Genomic DNA, 14,435 nt, shown 5'->3' on the forward strand with positions numbered 1-14,435 from the left:
GCCTGCACGCGAAGGGGGGTTGATTTCAGACCGGGGGTTTGAATTAGGCACAACACCTGCAGTGTCAGTAAACATCTACTCAGTGTCAACTTTTCTCTTCACCACTGTGAGGCGCTGTCTCACAATAACTGTACAATAGGGTTAAATACATCAACAGAAGCTCGACTTGATTGACGCTGGAATGTTCCCAGGTAGTCTAGTGTTCGGTAAGGGAGCTGAAGCGCTGCATTATGGGATCTGTAGTTTGTGGTTAGTTTGTGGTTAAACAGCTATTTTTAGAAAAGTCTCACGGGCGACTCATGTGGTCCTTGCAGGCGACCACCACGTTGGTGACCCCTGGTCTAATGTATACAAGTCATTTGACTATTTTACTAACACTGTGCATCACCCACATATAGGAGGTTTTGTGTAACTATTTAATTTAATTGATTATTGTTGTTATATTTGCCATGCCAAATACTGAACACCTGAGCATAAGTGTGGTATGTGCTTTAAGAACATTACATTTACATTTGTGGCATTTAGCAGACGCCCTTATCCAGAGCGACGTACAAAAGTGCTTTAAATCTCTAGTAATGAATAAATCTACACTGTACACAAGATTACAAACTTAATATAACTATAACTCAAATTCTACAAACTTGGAAAGTGCTAATTTAGGTATTTCAGGAAGATGAAGGTCTTCAGTCGTCGCTTAAAGATAATCAGGGACTCTGCTGTACGGACATCTAGGGGAAGTTCATTCCACCACCTCGGTGCCAGAACAGAGAAGAGCCTTGAATTGTACTTACCTCTCATTCTGAGAGAAGGTGGTACCAGTCGAGCAGTGCTGGAGGATCTCAGACAGCGTGGTGCAGTGCGAGATGTGATGAGGTCACTGAGGTAAGATGGTGCTGGTCCATTTTTGGCCTTGTAGGCAAGCATCAGTGTTTTGAATCTGATACGTGCAGCTTCTGGAAGCCAGTGAAGGGAGCGCAGCAGTGGGGTGGTGTGGGAGAACTTGGGCTGATTAAACACAAGTCGTGCAGCTGCGTTTTGGATCATTTGTAGTGGACGAATAGCGTTCAGGGGAAGACCTGCCAGCAGAGAGTTGCAGTAGTCAAGTCTTGAAATGACAAGAGACTGAACAAGCACCTGGGCAGCCTGTATGGACAGAAATGGTCGAATCCTTCGGATGTTATAGAGAAGAAATCGACAAGAACGAGCAACATTAGCGACATGTGGGAAAAAAGACAGTTCATTGTCCATAGTTACCCCAAGGTTACGAGCAGTGGCTGAAGGGGAGAGCAGAGAGTCATGTAGGGTTATTTGGAGATCTTGACCTGGAGATGAATCACCTGGAATGATCAACAGTTCTGTTTTGCTGGGGTTGAGTTTTAGTTGGTGAGCACTCATCCATAAAGATATATCTGACAAGCATGCTGAGATCCGAGCGGAAACTGTGGTATCTAATGGAGGGAAAGAAAAGATGAGTTGAGTATCATCTGCATAGCAGTGATAAGAAAACCCATGTGAGGATATGACTTCTCATATCTTCTCATAAGAACATCTCATTCCACATTCAGTCCCAATGTGCTGTTATAATGAGTCAGGTAGTGATGGAGGTGAGAAGGTGAGGAGGTTCCTGGGGTGCAGACAGCGTTCACATTCATCCCAAACTGTTCAATAGGGTTGGAGCTCTATATCAGGAGATCTTCCAATCCAACCCATGGAAAGTAGATCTTCATGGAGCTGTTTTGTGGTAAATTCCGTGCTACCAGTCCTTGACAAGTGTGTTCCTCAAACTTATGGAGCAGAAGCACATCTGGTGCGCATGTGTTTGAACACTTCTGGAGGTCTGTTATGACGCGTTTCTCCAAACTCCAGTCCAGCAGGTGGCGCTAAATGAGCGTTTTTTTTTTTTTTCTCCCGAGGACTGAAGCATCGTCTCTGCATGAAAACATCTCCCTCTGCCTGCGTTTCTTCTCCGAGGCTGAAATCACATCGGATTGATAAATAATCACATTAAAGGCGATAAACTCGTGGATGTTGGAATCCTCAGGTAAGTGAAAGTGAAAGTGATTTTTCTGAGATGTTGAATGGATTCGTCCTGTCGCCTTTTATCTACAATAAATAAATATAATATAAAATAAATAAATAACTTGACCCAAGCGACTGACCGACAGACAAAAAGCTTGAGCGTCTCTCAGAAACCTGCCTGGAGCTCATGCAGGCCTTCAGGCTCCTCATAGGTTTCTAACGTGCACAAATATCCAATACAGCAGTTGAACCTTTCACACTTGACCAGTAATGTAGATATAAATGTGGTGGTGTTGAAGATTTGGGGATTTTTGCCTGCAGTCTCCACATCCTTCAGCAGGTTCTGATAGACATCTTCTGCATGCATGACAGGAGACGGGTAGATGTTTAGATATGTGAGTATTAGTTCTATACAGTTAAAGGGATTTAAACACTTCCATGTGCTGGTGAGTGGAGTTGACTAATGAAGGAACTTTGTACAACCCCAATTCCAAAACATAGCAAATGCTGAAAATGTGGAAATGTACCATTTTATGGTGGAAAAAAAGGTCATTTTCAATTTGATTGCTGCAAAAAGATAAAAAAAAATAGCTGGGACGGGGCAACAAAAGTCTGGAAAAAGTTTGATATCAACATTAAACAGTTTTGCAGCTAATTGAGTTCATTGTTATGATTTAAGTTTTAGTGCCACATTTAAAATAAATCTTGGATTATAAGATTAAAAGTGTAGTAGTGTAAGAATAAATCATGGTATTTTGAGAATAAAGTCGAAATATTTTGAAGTACTGGCGAGCGCCGGTGTTCAACTCCTTTACGGTGGATTTCTATGATCATTATCCTCATAGTTTCTTGAGAAACATCTCTTTTTCTAATAGTATGCAGGTGTAACCATCGATGTTCTTAAAATTGACCACTGGTTGCCATTTCAGACTGCACAGACGAGGTGATCTGGACTTGTGCCATAGTTAATTATCTTGTATCCCCAAATTCCTTGGTTTTTTATTGATAATGAAAATTAGCCAATATTTTGTTGAGTGTGTTATTGTGCTGCTGACTGCTAATAGTTTTAAAATTCTTCATACTCTGTGTGGTGGCCAGTTCACAGCAGTGACACATCATGAGTTTACATTAATTTGTACCTTTTAATAGGCATTTTTGCATTTATAAAGCCATTCGAATAATAATAAGTTCTGACTGTTAATACGCAAATGAAAACAGAATCAACAAAACTGCATCTAAAGTAGCATTCCTATGTCTTTACACACTGTTTAATGCTGCTCAGAGGGACATGTAATGCTTTAACCTGCACGTACAAATGCAAAGATAATGTTTTTATATTTTAAACATAAAACATTGAACACTGAATCTTGAGATTATTAAAAAAAAATTTAGATACTGTAAATGTGAAATTAAAACCGCCAGTAGGGGGCAGCAAGTCACTGTTAAAAGTGAATCATTGCGATTGAACCGATTTATTTAAACGGGTGATTCATTCACGAAACGCCATCATGTTGTTCATAGACGCAAAACAGTGCTGTGGATTTGTTTTGGATTATTTTTGTTGGTAAAATCGAGCAAAAACAGGCAACGTGGTTTATGTCTCTTAATATGAACTTCTGGTTTATTGAAGTGTTGTATAAAATCAAGATCACATTTGTAACTGTGGTGATTTTTGGAGAAATAATGGCACTTTTTCATGCAATATTGATTGACTACATAAAATGATAAAAATTTACTTTCCCCTACACAATTGTTCCAAATAAAGTGGATGGTGAGTATGTATATATAAATCTTGTTTTAAACGGTACTGAACAATTGTTCCTTTTTTTTCCCGTCCCAGAAATGAACGAAACCAAAAAGCTCTTCTCCTGCTCCTTGTGCTCTCTTTCCTACAAATCTCAAATTGACCTCCACATTCACATCGACACATGCCACTATGTGGAATCTGGAGAGATTAAAAATGAAGACATGACGCCCGCAGGATGCTCCAGAAGTCAGCAGAACCCTAGCGGAAATCTACCATCTAGCACAGATCTCAAACCAGTGGAGGAAGATCTTCAGCAAAACCAAGAATCTGGTAGTAGTTTTACTGATCTAAAAACAAGGCAACAGCTCCAAGCCGGAGAGAAACCGTATAGCTGTACCGAATGTGGGAGAAGTTTTAATTGCCAGGCTAATCTCAATGTTCACCAGCGCATCCACACTGGGGATAAGCCCTATAAATGTCTAGAATGTGGAAAGAGTTTTGCGCAGTCCGGTCATTTTCAACAACACCAGCGCATCCACACGGGGGAAAAGCCCTATCAATGCTCGCAGTGCGGCAAGAGTTTTACTCGTCAAGCTAATCTCCGGACGCACCAACGCGTCCACACAGGCGAGAACCGCCATCAGTGCTCGGAGTGTGGAAAATGTTTTACTTACCGAAGTAATCTCGAAATACACCAGCGCGTCCACACGGGCGAGAAGCCCTATAATTGTGTCCAGTGCGGGAAGAGTTTTGCCCAAGTGGGCCATTTTCAACAACACCAGCGCATTCACACTGGAGAGAAGCCCTATAACTGCTCTCATTGCGGAAAGAGTTTTGCTCAAGTGGGTCACCTTCAACGGCACCAAACCGTCCACACAGGAGAGAAACCATTTCCTTGTTCGCTCTGCGGAAAGAGTTTCGCCGAAAGCGGTACTCTTAAAACACACATGCGGATTCATACGGGAGAGAAACCGTACCGCTGCTCAGTGTGCGGAAAGCGTTTCACCAAAAGTGGTAGCCTGAAGGCGCACATGAGAATTCATACCGGAGAAAGGCCTTACCAGTGCCTACAGTGTGGGAAAAGTTTCTATTCCCGCAGCCCTCTTCTAATCCATCAGCGCATTCATACGGGAGAGAGACCCTTCCAGTGCTCGTTGTGTGAAAAGAGTTTTATTGCCGGAGCCGCCTGCGGATCCATCAGCGTGTTCACACTGGAGAGAGACCCTTCCAGTGCTCGCAGTGCGGGAAGAGTTTTTATTGCCGAACCCATCTCCAGATCCATCAGCGCATTCATACAGGCGAGAGACCATTCCACTGCTCAGAGTGCGGGAAGAGTTTTTACTGCCAAACCCATCTCCAAATCCATCAGCGCATTCACACGGGAGAGAAGCCTCACGTCTGCTCACAGTGTGGTAAAGGTTTCAGTCTGTTGAGTACTCTCAAAGTACACCAGCGTGTCCACACTGGAGAGAAGCCCTATCATTGCCTGCAGTGCGGCAAGCATTTTGCTCAAGTGGGTCATCTGCAGCAACACCAGCGCGTTCACAGAGCACGAGAAAAGCCACCGCGTGCCTCGCAGTATGCAAAGGGTTTCGAGCGAGTGGATCACAAGCGCAAACCTGCTCACACCAGACAGTTGTTTCGCTGTTCACGGTGTGCAAAGATCTTTACCGAAAGAGGTGCCCTCAAAGCGCATATACGCATTCACACGGCCGAGAGACCTTACATCTGTTTTCAGTGTGGGAAGAGTTTTTATTACTGGACCTACCTACAGATACATCAGCGCATTCACGCTGGAGTGAAACCGTTCCACTGCCTGCAGTGCGGCAGGAGTTTCAGCCTGCAGAGTACCCTCAATGTTCACCAGCGCGTTCATACGGGGGAGAAGCCGTACATCTGCTCGCACTGTGGGAAGAGCTTCAGTCTGCTGAGCAGTATCCAAATACACCAACGCGATCACGCCGGAGAGAAATCTTCTGTCTGATTACAGTACAGTGAATATTTTATTATTCGAATGCATACCTTATAAAGTATTATAGCTTGATAAAGTAATAGTTCTATCTTTTTTTTACTTGCAGGTAGAAGTCAGCAGTCGTACTGGGAAGTCGTACTGGGGAGGTGGTAGTTTAGTGGTTGAGGTATTTGGATCGAAAGGTTGTGAGTTCAAATTCCAGCCACACCAAGCTGCTACTCATGGGCCCCTGAGCAAGGGGGCCCTAAAGATGCTCAGTTGAATGACTGATATAAAAGTCGCCCCGGAGACGGGCATCTGCCGTTAATGTACTGTATATTAAGCTTGCAGGACAAAGAAAGACCCTATTCATTGAGCGCTTACATTTGTACTGCAGTTATTCTTTGATTATTAGAAAAAAACATGATCACTAGTCATAGTGATTGAAGTTTGCTTGTTCTAAAAGGAGGTGAGGTTTCTCCTAACTCCTTCTCTAGCCATTGGAGGAGAAGTACAAAGAAGAGTCCTGTACACACTTCTACTTTAGAGCAATCATGTGTATCATTGAGTTTATATTGTGCAAGTTCTTTTTTGTGTTGTCATTTATTTGGTAGATCTAGATCCAGATTATTTACTCTAGCTGTTGTTGAGGAACGTCTTCAAGAATTGGTTTGAAGAAGTGAGATCCCTCGCTAAGATTTCTGAGAAAGCCAAATTTCTCTTCCTTTCTAGGTTTGGATTCTGGAAAAATCATAGTATTGAAGGAAGTTTCCCCAGAAGTTCATTTTGGTCCTTTTGGAAGTAAACCCAAAACTAAAGGTTGATTTTAATGAACATGGTTGGAAAGTTCCTGACTGGTTTAAGTTTAGACTTTATAGAATTTAAACACTAATTGAAATTGCTGAGAGCTGAGCGAAGTGTAAGATAGTGTCCTATACTCTCTTCATTTTCTTCTTTCTATTTATTCAGCACTTAGGGCATGTTTATCCCCCGAAATGCCCCTCACTTTAAAGTAGGTGTTTCATAGCTTTTTGCACCAGTCTCTTTGTGTTATGGATATGTGTAGAATAGTTTATTTAAAACAAAAAACTACAAGTAGTTTTGAAGATATTGTATTCATTTTATAAATAGTACTTTCTAGAATGTGATCTAGAATGGATACGCCCTGCTCTACTGGCAAGGTCTTTTTGTTTGTAGGCTTTTTGAGCTGTATTTCGTCCCACCAGATTATATATTGATCAGCATCCATTGAAGAGGACAATATAGCGCCTCCTATATGTGATAGCCTGCCATTACCTGAGAAAAATCTCATCAACATAAAATGCTCATCTTTAATCAACATTTGTTTGTGGTGGAACAAACTACACAAAAGTCATAGCTGACGCAATATTGGCAAAAGTTTGTGAACCCCTTAGCATAAGATCGGTATGTGCTTTTAAACATACCATTGCACATTTATTCCCTAATTTGCTGTTCTAATAATCTCCACTCTTCTGGGATGATGTTCCCCCCGATTTTGTGGAGATGTATTCAGCCACGAGGGTGTTATTAAAGGCAGGTACTGATGTAGGTGAGTTCTATAGCAGTAGATCTTCCACTCCAACCCATGTAAAGCATATCTTCATGGAGCTGGAATAGGTTTTGGTCTCCTAGGTGAAGTGAAGGGAAGATTTGATGCTACCACATCCAAGGACATGCTGTACAACTATGTCTCAGTACATTTGTCTATATAATGTAGGTAAGCTCTAAACATTTCACTTTTCTCGACATTTCACTGATGTTATTCTAGTGTTGTATCCAATACTGTTGTTTGATTACGTTTCTGCTTCATAACCTTCCTGTTTTGATTCCTATTTAGTCTACATTCTGGTTTTGTCTTTTCGGTGAACTTGTGTTAAAACACGGTGTGTGAATACAAGTCTGTGAATTCTTTCAGCATTATCCAATAATCTAATAAAGAAAACCTGAAGAAATTACGGGTTATGTTTCTAAATATTGGAAATTGTTTGTGTGTGTATATTATATATTAACATCAGCATTAACTTGGATTAATCTGTTGGATCGGACCACACGGGACCAGCCTTCGCTCCCCACGTGCATCAACGAGCCTTGGCCGCCCATGACCCTGTCGCCGGTTTTGATAGATACTGACCACTGCAGACCAGAAATATCCCACAAGAGCTGCAGTTTTTGGAGATGTTCTGACCCAGACGTCTAGCCATCACAATGGCCCTTGTCAAAGTCACTCAAATCCTTAGGCTTAACCAGTTTGATAGATAGATAGATAGATAGATAGATAGATAGATAGATAGATAGATAGATAGATAGATAGATAGATAGATAGATAGATAGATAGATGGGTTGTGGTCAGCAGGATCAGGAAAACCAGTTATATGTATATTAGGCTTTTAACAATGGCCATAGTTTCATTGTATGACGTTATGGTTTGGCACTTTATGACATTAGTAACTGCAGTAGCAGTAATAATTATAATAATGAGGTACACTTTATGCTAGGGGTCCCCTGGCCACCAGATCCCTCATTGAGTTATATTTATAAAGGACCTCCCTCCTGCTATCAAATATATTTTGGTTGAGGGGGATTTATTGGATTTTCTTCTTTTCATACATGGCTGGGATGAATTTTTACATTCTCCAGCCCAGTAGGTGGCGGTACTACACAGATTCTTTTGAAATAAAAGAAGAAGGAATAAAAAAAACATCCTTTCGCACTTCATACCAAATCCTGCAGGTACTTGAGAGGATTTTAGCACAACAGCACAATCTGAGCTGGGTATGCATGGACCAATGTGTTCAAGTCCAGAGGTAAGTCCAAGTGAAATTGAGTTCTGAGCTGCTCAGGTTCTGACTGGATCTCTGTTTCACATCTCTTTATATGGACATTATTTCTAACAGGGTTTAGTGAAGATACCTGTCATTGCTTACATTTTCCTGTTTAGGTGATCATAATTGCAGACCTCACATCATCGCAGTGTTGATGGAAATGATAACTATATTGTATGGCATAGAAAAACAAAACCAGACCCAGCCTTTAAATATTAACATTTAAATGTTAAAAATGGGGCATCATATGAGAAATGGAGTCATTTAAGCATAAGCACAAATTTCAGCCTGAAATCTGATGTAGTAAACAATCCTCCATGGCATCCTCTTTAACTGTACTGCAGAAGTAAAACCATTTCTCACCAGCAGGGCGGCACTGTGGGTAATTTTGTCTCCTGATAGCTCTTTGGTTCAACACTGAGCTCTGGTGACATTCTTCTTGTGTTCTTCTGGGTTTCCTCCAGGTTTCTCAGGTTACTTCCACTGCTCAAAAACATGCAACTCAGGATACATTTTTACACCAGGTGCACCACAACACTTTACCAAGATAAATGTTCCCGGAGATGATCAAATTCTCAACAATAGACTTACATCAGCTTGTTTAATCAGTAATATTTTAGATCATCAATCTGCCACCCACCACGGGGTGCCTCTTTACTAACATGCTTAGCTTTTATAATGTAAATATTTTCAATTTATTTGTGAATTTATGAAAGCATGATAGCCAGACATTGTCACAATGGCAACTCATTTGTACAAAAAATCAAAAGTTTGAATGTACAGATATAATTTAACCACATCCAAATACAAAATAATATCTTGCTCTTTAATTGATGCCAAAGAGCTTTTTATTGAGAGAACACATTAGGTCTAAATTGATATTTCTTTGGTGGTTTATTTGATTTTTAGTAATTGAAATTTTGATTCATTCGAATCTATACTATACATTCTATACATTCGAAATACTGCTGTTCAGTATACTTGACCTGTTGCTGCCTAATTGTGCCTGTCCTGCTGCTGCCCAGCATCTCTGACTTGCTGCTGCCCAGTATACAGAAAATAGAAAGAAAGGTACTTTATATTTGGCACATGTATATTACAGCACACTGATATTCTTTCTTTACATATCCCAGCGATATTAGGAAGCTGGGGTCAGAGCGCAGGTCAGCTATGATATGTTAAGCTTTGTTTAGGACTCCCCAAGAGTGGAGGCATGGCGATACTGGATTTTGAACCCCAACGTTCCGATCAGTAACCCAAAGCCTTACCCACTGAGCTACCACATTCCTACTGCTGCCCAGTCTGTCTGAACATCTGCTTTTCAGTATGCCTGACCTGTTGCTGCCATTGTACCTTACCTGTTGCTGTCTATTGTACCATACCTGTTGCTGTCCATTGTACCTGACCTGTTGCTGTCCATTGTACCTGACCTGTTGCTGTCCAGTGTGCCTGACCTGCCGGTTAATCGTACGTGACCTGCTGCTGCCTCATATTTTTAGCATACAAAGATGAGGCTGGCTTTTTCTACACACTGTTAAAAACCCTCTTTGATTGTCAGTTGAGATCCATATGTTTGAAGTGGGATGTCTAAAAGGTCTTTATAAAAAATAATGAACACGTCTTTGTTCTCCTTAATTCGTGACACTGGAACGGTGTACTGTGTTCTCATAAACACTTTTAATTTTTACTTTCTTTTTTTTATCTACAGAAATGAACAGCACTGTGATCATCTTCCCCTGTGCCTTGTGTCCACTTTCCTTTCCATCTCAAACTGAACTCCACAACCACATCGAGATCCTCCATTATGAGGCACCAGGAGAAATTAAATATGAAGACATGATGCCTTCAATATGCTCCACTAGTGAGCAGAACCCTGGTGGCAATTTATCTTTTAGCATCAATCACCAACCTGTGGAGGAAGATCTTCACCAATACTCAGAATGTGGGAGTGGTTTTACTCAAGAAATTGATCTGAAAACACCTCCACAGCTCCTTTTAGGAGAAAAGCCGTATAAGTGTTTGGAGTGCGGGAAGAGTTTTGGTCACCGCAATACTCTTCGGCAGCACCTCCGTATTCACACTGGGGAGAAGCCGTATCAGTGCTCGGAGTGTGGAAAGAGTTTTAATCACCACACGAACCTCCAGACACACCAACGCATTCATACAGGAGAGAAGCCATATCGGTGCACGGAGTGTGAGAAGAGCTTTACTCACCACAGCGCTCTCCAACGTCACCTTCTCATCCACACAGGAGAGAAGCCGTACCACTGCGCCGAGTGCGGAAAGAGGTTTAATCGGCAAGCCAACCTCAAAACGCACCTTCGCACTCATACGGGAGAGAAGCTGCATCAGTGCTCGCAGTGCGGCAAGAGCTTTTCTCACAAAAGTGCCCTCCAGACACACCAGCGCATTCACACGGGAGAGAAGCCCTATCATTGCTCACAATGCGGCAAGAGCTTTGCCCAGCTGGGGCACCTTCAACAGCACCAAAACCATCACTCTGGAGAAAAGCCGTATAACTGTTTATACTGCGGGAAGGGTTTTGCGCAAATTGGTCACCTTCAGAAACACCAGACCGTCCACACGGGCGAGAAGCCCTACCGCTGTTCGGAGTGCGGCAAGAGTTTTACTCAGCCGAGTACTCTCCAAACGCACCGGCGCATCCATACGGGGGAGAAACCGTATCAGTGCTCGCAGTGCGGGAAGAGTTTTACTAAAAGAGGTACTCTCAAAGCACACCAGCGCATTCACACCGGAGAGAGACCCTATCAGTGCTCGGAGTGTGAAAAGAGTTTCACACACCTGCTCAGTCTCCAAATACACCGGCGCATTCACACGGGAGAACGACCGTACCACTGCTTACAGTGTGGCAAAAGCTTTATTCGCCAAACTTATCTCCAAATACATCAGCGCATTCACACGGGAGAGAGGCCGTATGTCTGCTCCCAGTGCGGGAAGAGTTTTAATCAGCTGAACACTCTAAAAACACACCATCGAGTTCACGCACGAAAGAACTCGGATGCTCTTGAGACATGAGGATTGATCGCGATGTCTTCAATCAGGTCGATAATGTGGCACCTGTCAAGGGCTAGGAATAATGAACTAGCAAGTAAACAGGCAGTCTTTTATTCAAGGCAAGTCTAGTGAGGTGTTCCACTAGTTTAGTACCTTTCAAATGTGCCCCACAGTAGGACAATTGGAAAACCAGTGACATTTGCTAGGTACTAACTGGAGCATGGCAGGAAACATGACACAATACCTTTTGTTTTGATGCTCTGACCCAGTCGTCTAGACATCACAAATTGACCCTTGTTAAGCTCCTTATTCATGGTCATTTTTTCCTGCTTACAACACATCAACTTTGACGCCTGATTTATCTCTACCCTTGGCAGATGCTGCTGTAAGAAAATAATTTAATTAATTCACATGTCCTGCCTGGTGTATATCCGTTGGCTGATTGCGGATCATATGTTGAAGCCAAAAATCAGCCGGTTACAATCAAAAGGAGATACATCCCAATACCATCATTTGCTTTTAGGACCCAGACAAGAACTTTTTATTTACATGGGTATTCATGTGATGCTGCATGAAACATTTATTAATTTGGTTATGGTGGGTTAAATGGGGATGATCTGCTGTGGTGACCCCTAATGGGAGCAGCCGAAAGAAGAAGTAGAAGATGGTGGGTTAAATGACCATGTTGTTATTTGCATATTTTTGCACATGCATATTTAAAAACATAAAATACGTTTCACAGAAAATATTGCAGACAGATCTTTAAAAACAATGTAAAATAATAGGATTATATTCTACAGCAACCTCATGTATCCATCAACTTGATAATGTCCACCATTTGAGTTGATCTTGCCAGATATAACTTCATAATTCTCTAGTTTTTTTAAGAAAGCCAGGGTCCTTCGCAATCTACATCTTACTCCAGCAGACTTTTTACTGTCTAAGATCAGAGGTACTTGAATAAAAGTACTAATCCGCTGCTTAAATATGACCTTCCACGTCTATTTGAGAGCAATGTTCTAAAAGTTCTCGCTCCTGCACATACTAAGTATGAGAAATTTACTGTATGTGAATAACAGATGTAGTTCAGTGTTCCATTCTCCTGCACATCAGACCTTCATTAGCAGAGTTTTCTATAGTTACAGAATCCTGGGTTACGCTTGTGCTTTTGTCACAGCTTCTTGTTCAACATGTTTAATATATGAATAGGGAAAATGGGTACCTTATTGGTCTTAGACTTTGTATCAGAAGTTTGTGAGTTCAAATCCTCAGACCACCAAATTACTGCTATTGGGCCCTTGAGCAAGGCCCCGCTCAAATGTATAAATAATTATACGTTGCTTTGGATAAGTGTGTGTACCAAAATTCGAATGAAATTTACATTGTAGTTACACGAAATCAAGGGGTAAAGGCACAAAGGTGACAAGATGGTAATGCTGAAAATCTGAAACTATCACCTTCTGATCAAACGTCTGACTCTTTCAATGATTGAGCTCAAATTAGCCATTTTATATATATATACTATATGTATGTTTTAATTTTGGACTGAAAGCACATTATATTTTAAAGTCTAAAACCAGATACGACTGTTTTAATCTCGACAGACTTTTTATCAGTTTGGTAGCTTAAATTGAAATTCATTAAAAAAAACAGATTTTTTGGTTTATATTAAGGGGGGCTTTAATCTTCCTGTAACCCCCAACTTACTCCGCATGGCTTCACACTTTTGTTCCTGTGTACAAAATATCTCTAAAACAAAAACCCATCCACAACAACACACAACCTACATCATGCTGAGAAACTCCTACATACATTATATGGCAAAAGTTGGACACCTGCACATAGGATTCATTAACATCCCAGTCCCCATTTGTTGTTGTTGGAAGCTCCTTTCTTCTGGGAAGATGTTCTTTGAGATTTTTTTCGTGGAGATTTGTGTGAGACTCATTCAGCTACAAGGGTGTTAGTAAAGTCAGGCCTGGGGTGCAGTCAGCATTTACATCCATCCCAAACTCATTTAGCAGGAGATCTTCTACGCCAACCCATGGAAAGCAGATCTTCATGGAGCTGGCTTTGTGCACAGGGGCATCGTCATGCTGGAGCAGGTTTGGGCCTCCTAGTTCAAGTGAGGGGGAAAATTTGGTGCTTCAGCATCCAAAGACTTTTTGTGTCCAAAGACAAATTGTGTGTCTCCATGATTGTGCTGATGGTTTGGGAAGAACCTCATCTGGGTGGGAAAGCCAGGTGTCTGAATACAATTGGCCGTATATTGTACTTGAGTAAGCTGTATATTTGGTTATGTAATGTATATTAATATTATTCAGTGTGGTCGATATTCCAGCTGCACTCGTCTTCATTATTCTCTAAAGTCCTGCTAATGATGTTTCAGCTGTTGCACCTTTGATGAACATTGTCCTACAACTGTGAGTGGTTTGAGTACACAGTAAACTCGCCACAGATTTCATGCCGTTAGCTGTGTTGTTGTTTTTTGCTACATGTCTGTGTTTTGGATGTCGTTTGTGAAGCACTTTAGGATTGTTTTGTAGTCAAAATAAAAAAATGAAAGTAATAACGCTTTGGTCTTCATCTTCCTCCTCATGCTCCTCTTCTTCTTATTCAATTGTTATACTTAAAAGAATAAAAATCAAATTCGCACATCGGAAAAATATTTTAGTTCTAATATAAACTGAGTAGGCAGAACATTTAAACCACCTGCCCCAGCGTTCCTCAGCGTTCCTCCAAAACACCTCTGACCCGACAAGACCTGTACTCCACAAGAACTCTAGAGGAAACCCTAGGATGTTAGCAGCAGATCCTTCAAGTCCTGTATGCTGTGAGTGGGAGCATCCATGCTTTATAG

At 41.5% G+C, this 14,435-nt stretch overlaps 1 pseudogene; it reads left to right on the plus strand.

Annotated features, from left to right (window-relative positions):
- The first annotated feature begins 1,923 nt into the window (after nucleotides 1-1,923).
- Nucleotides 1,924-13,563, plus strand: LOC124387590 (annotated as a pseudogene).
- Nucleotides 13,564-14,435: the final 872 nt, after the last annotated feature.

Source organism: Silurus meridionalis, chromosome 6, assembly GCF_014805685.1.
Source record: "Silurus meridionalis isolate SWU-2019-XX chromosome 6, ASM1480568v1, whole genome shotgun sequence".
Lineage (NCBI taxonomy): Eukaryota > Metazoa > Chordata > Actinopteri > Siluriformes > Siluridae > Silurus > Silurus meridionalis.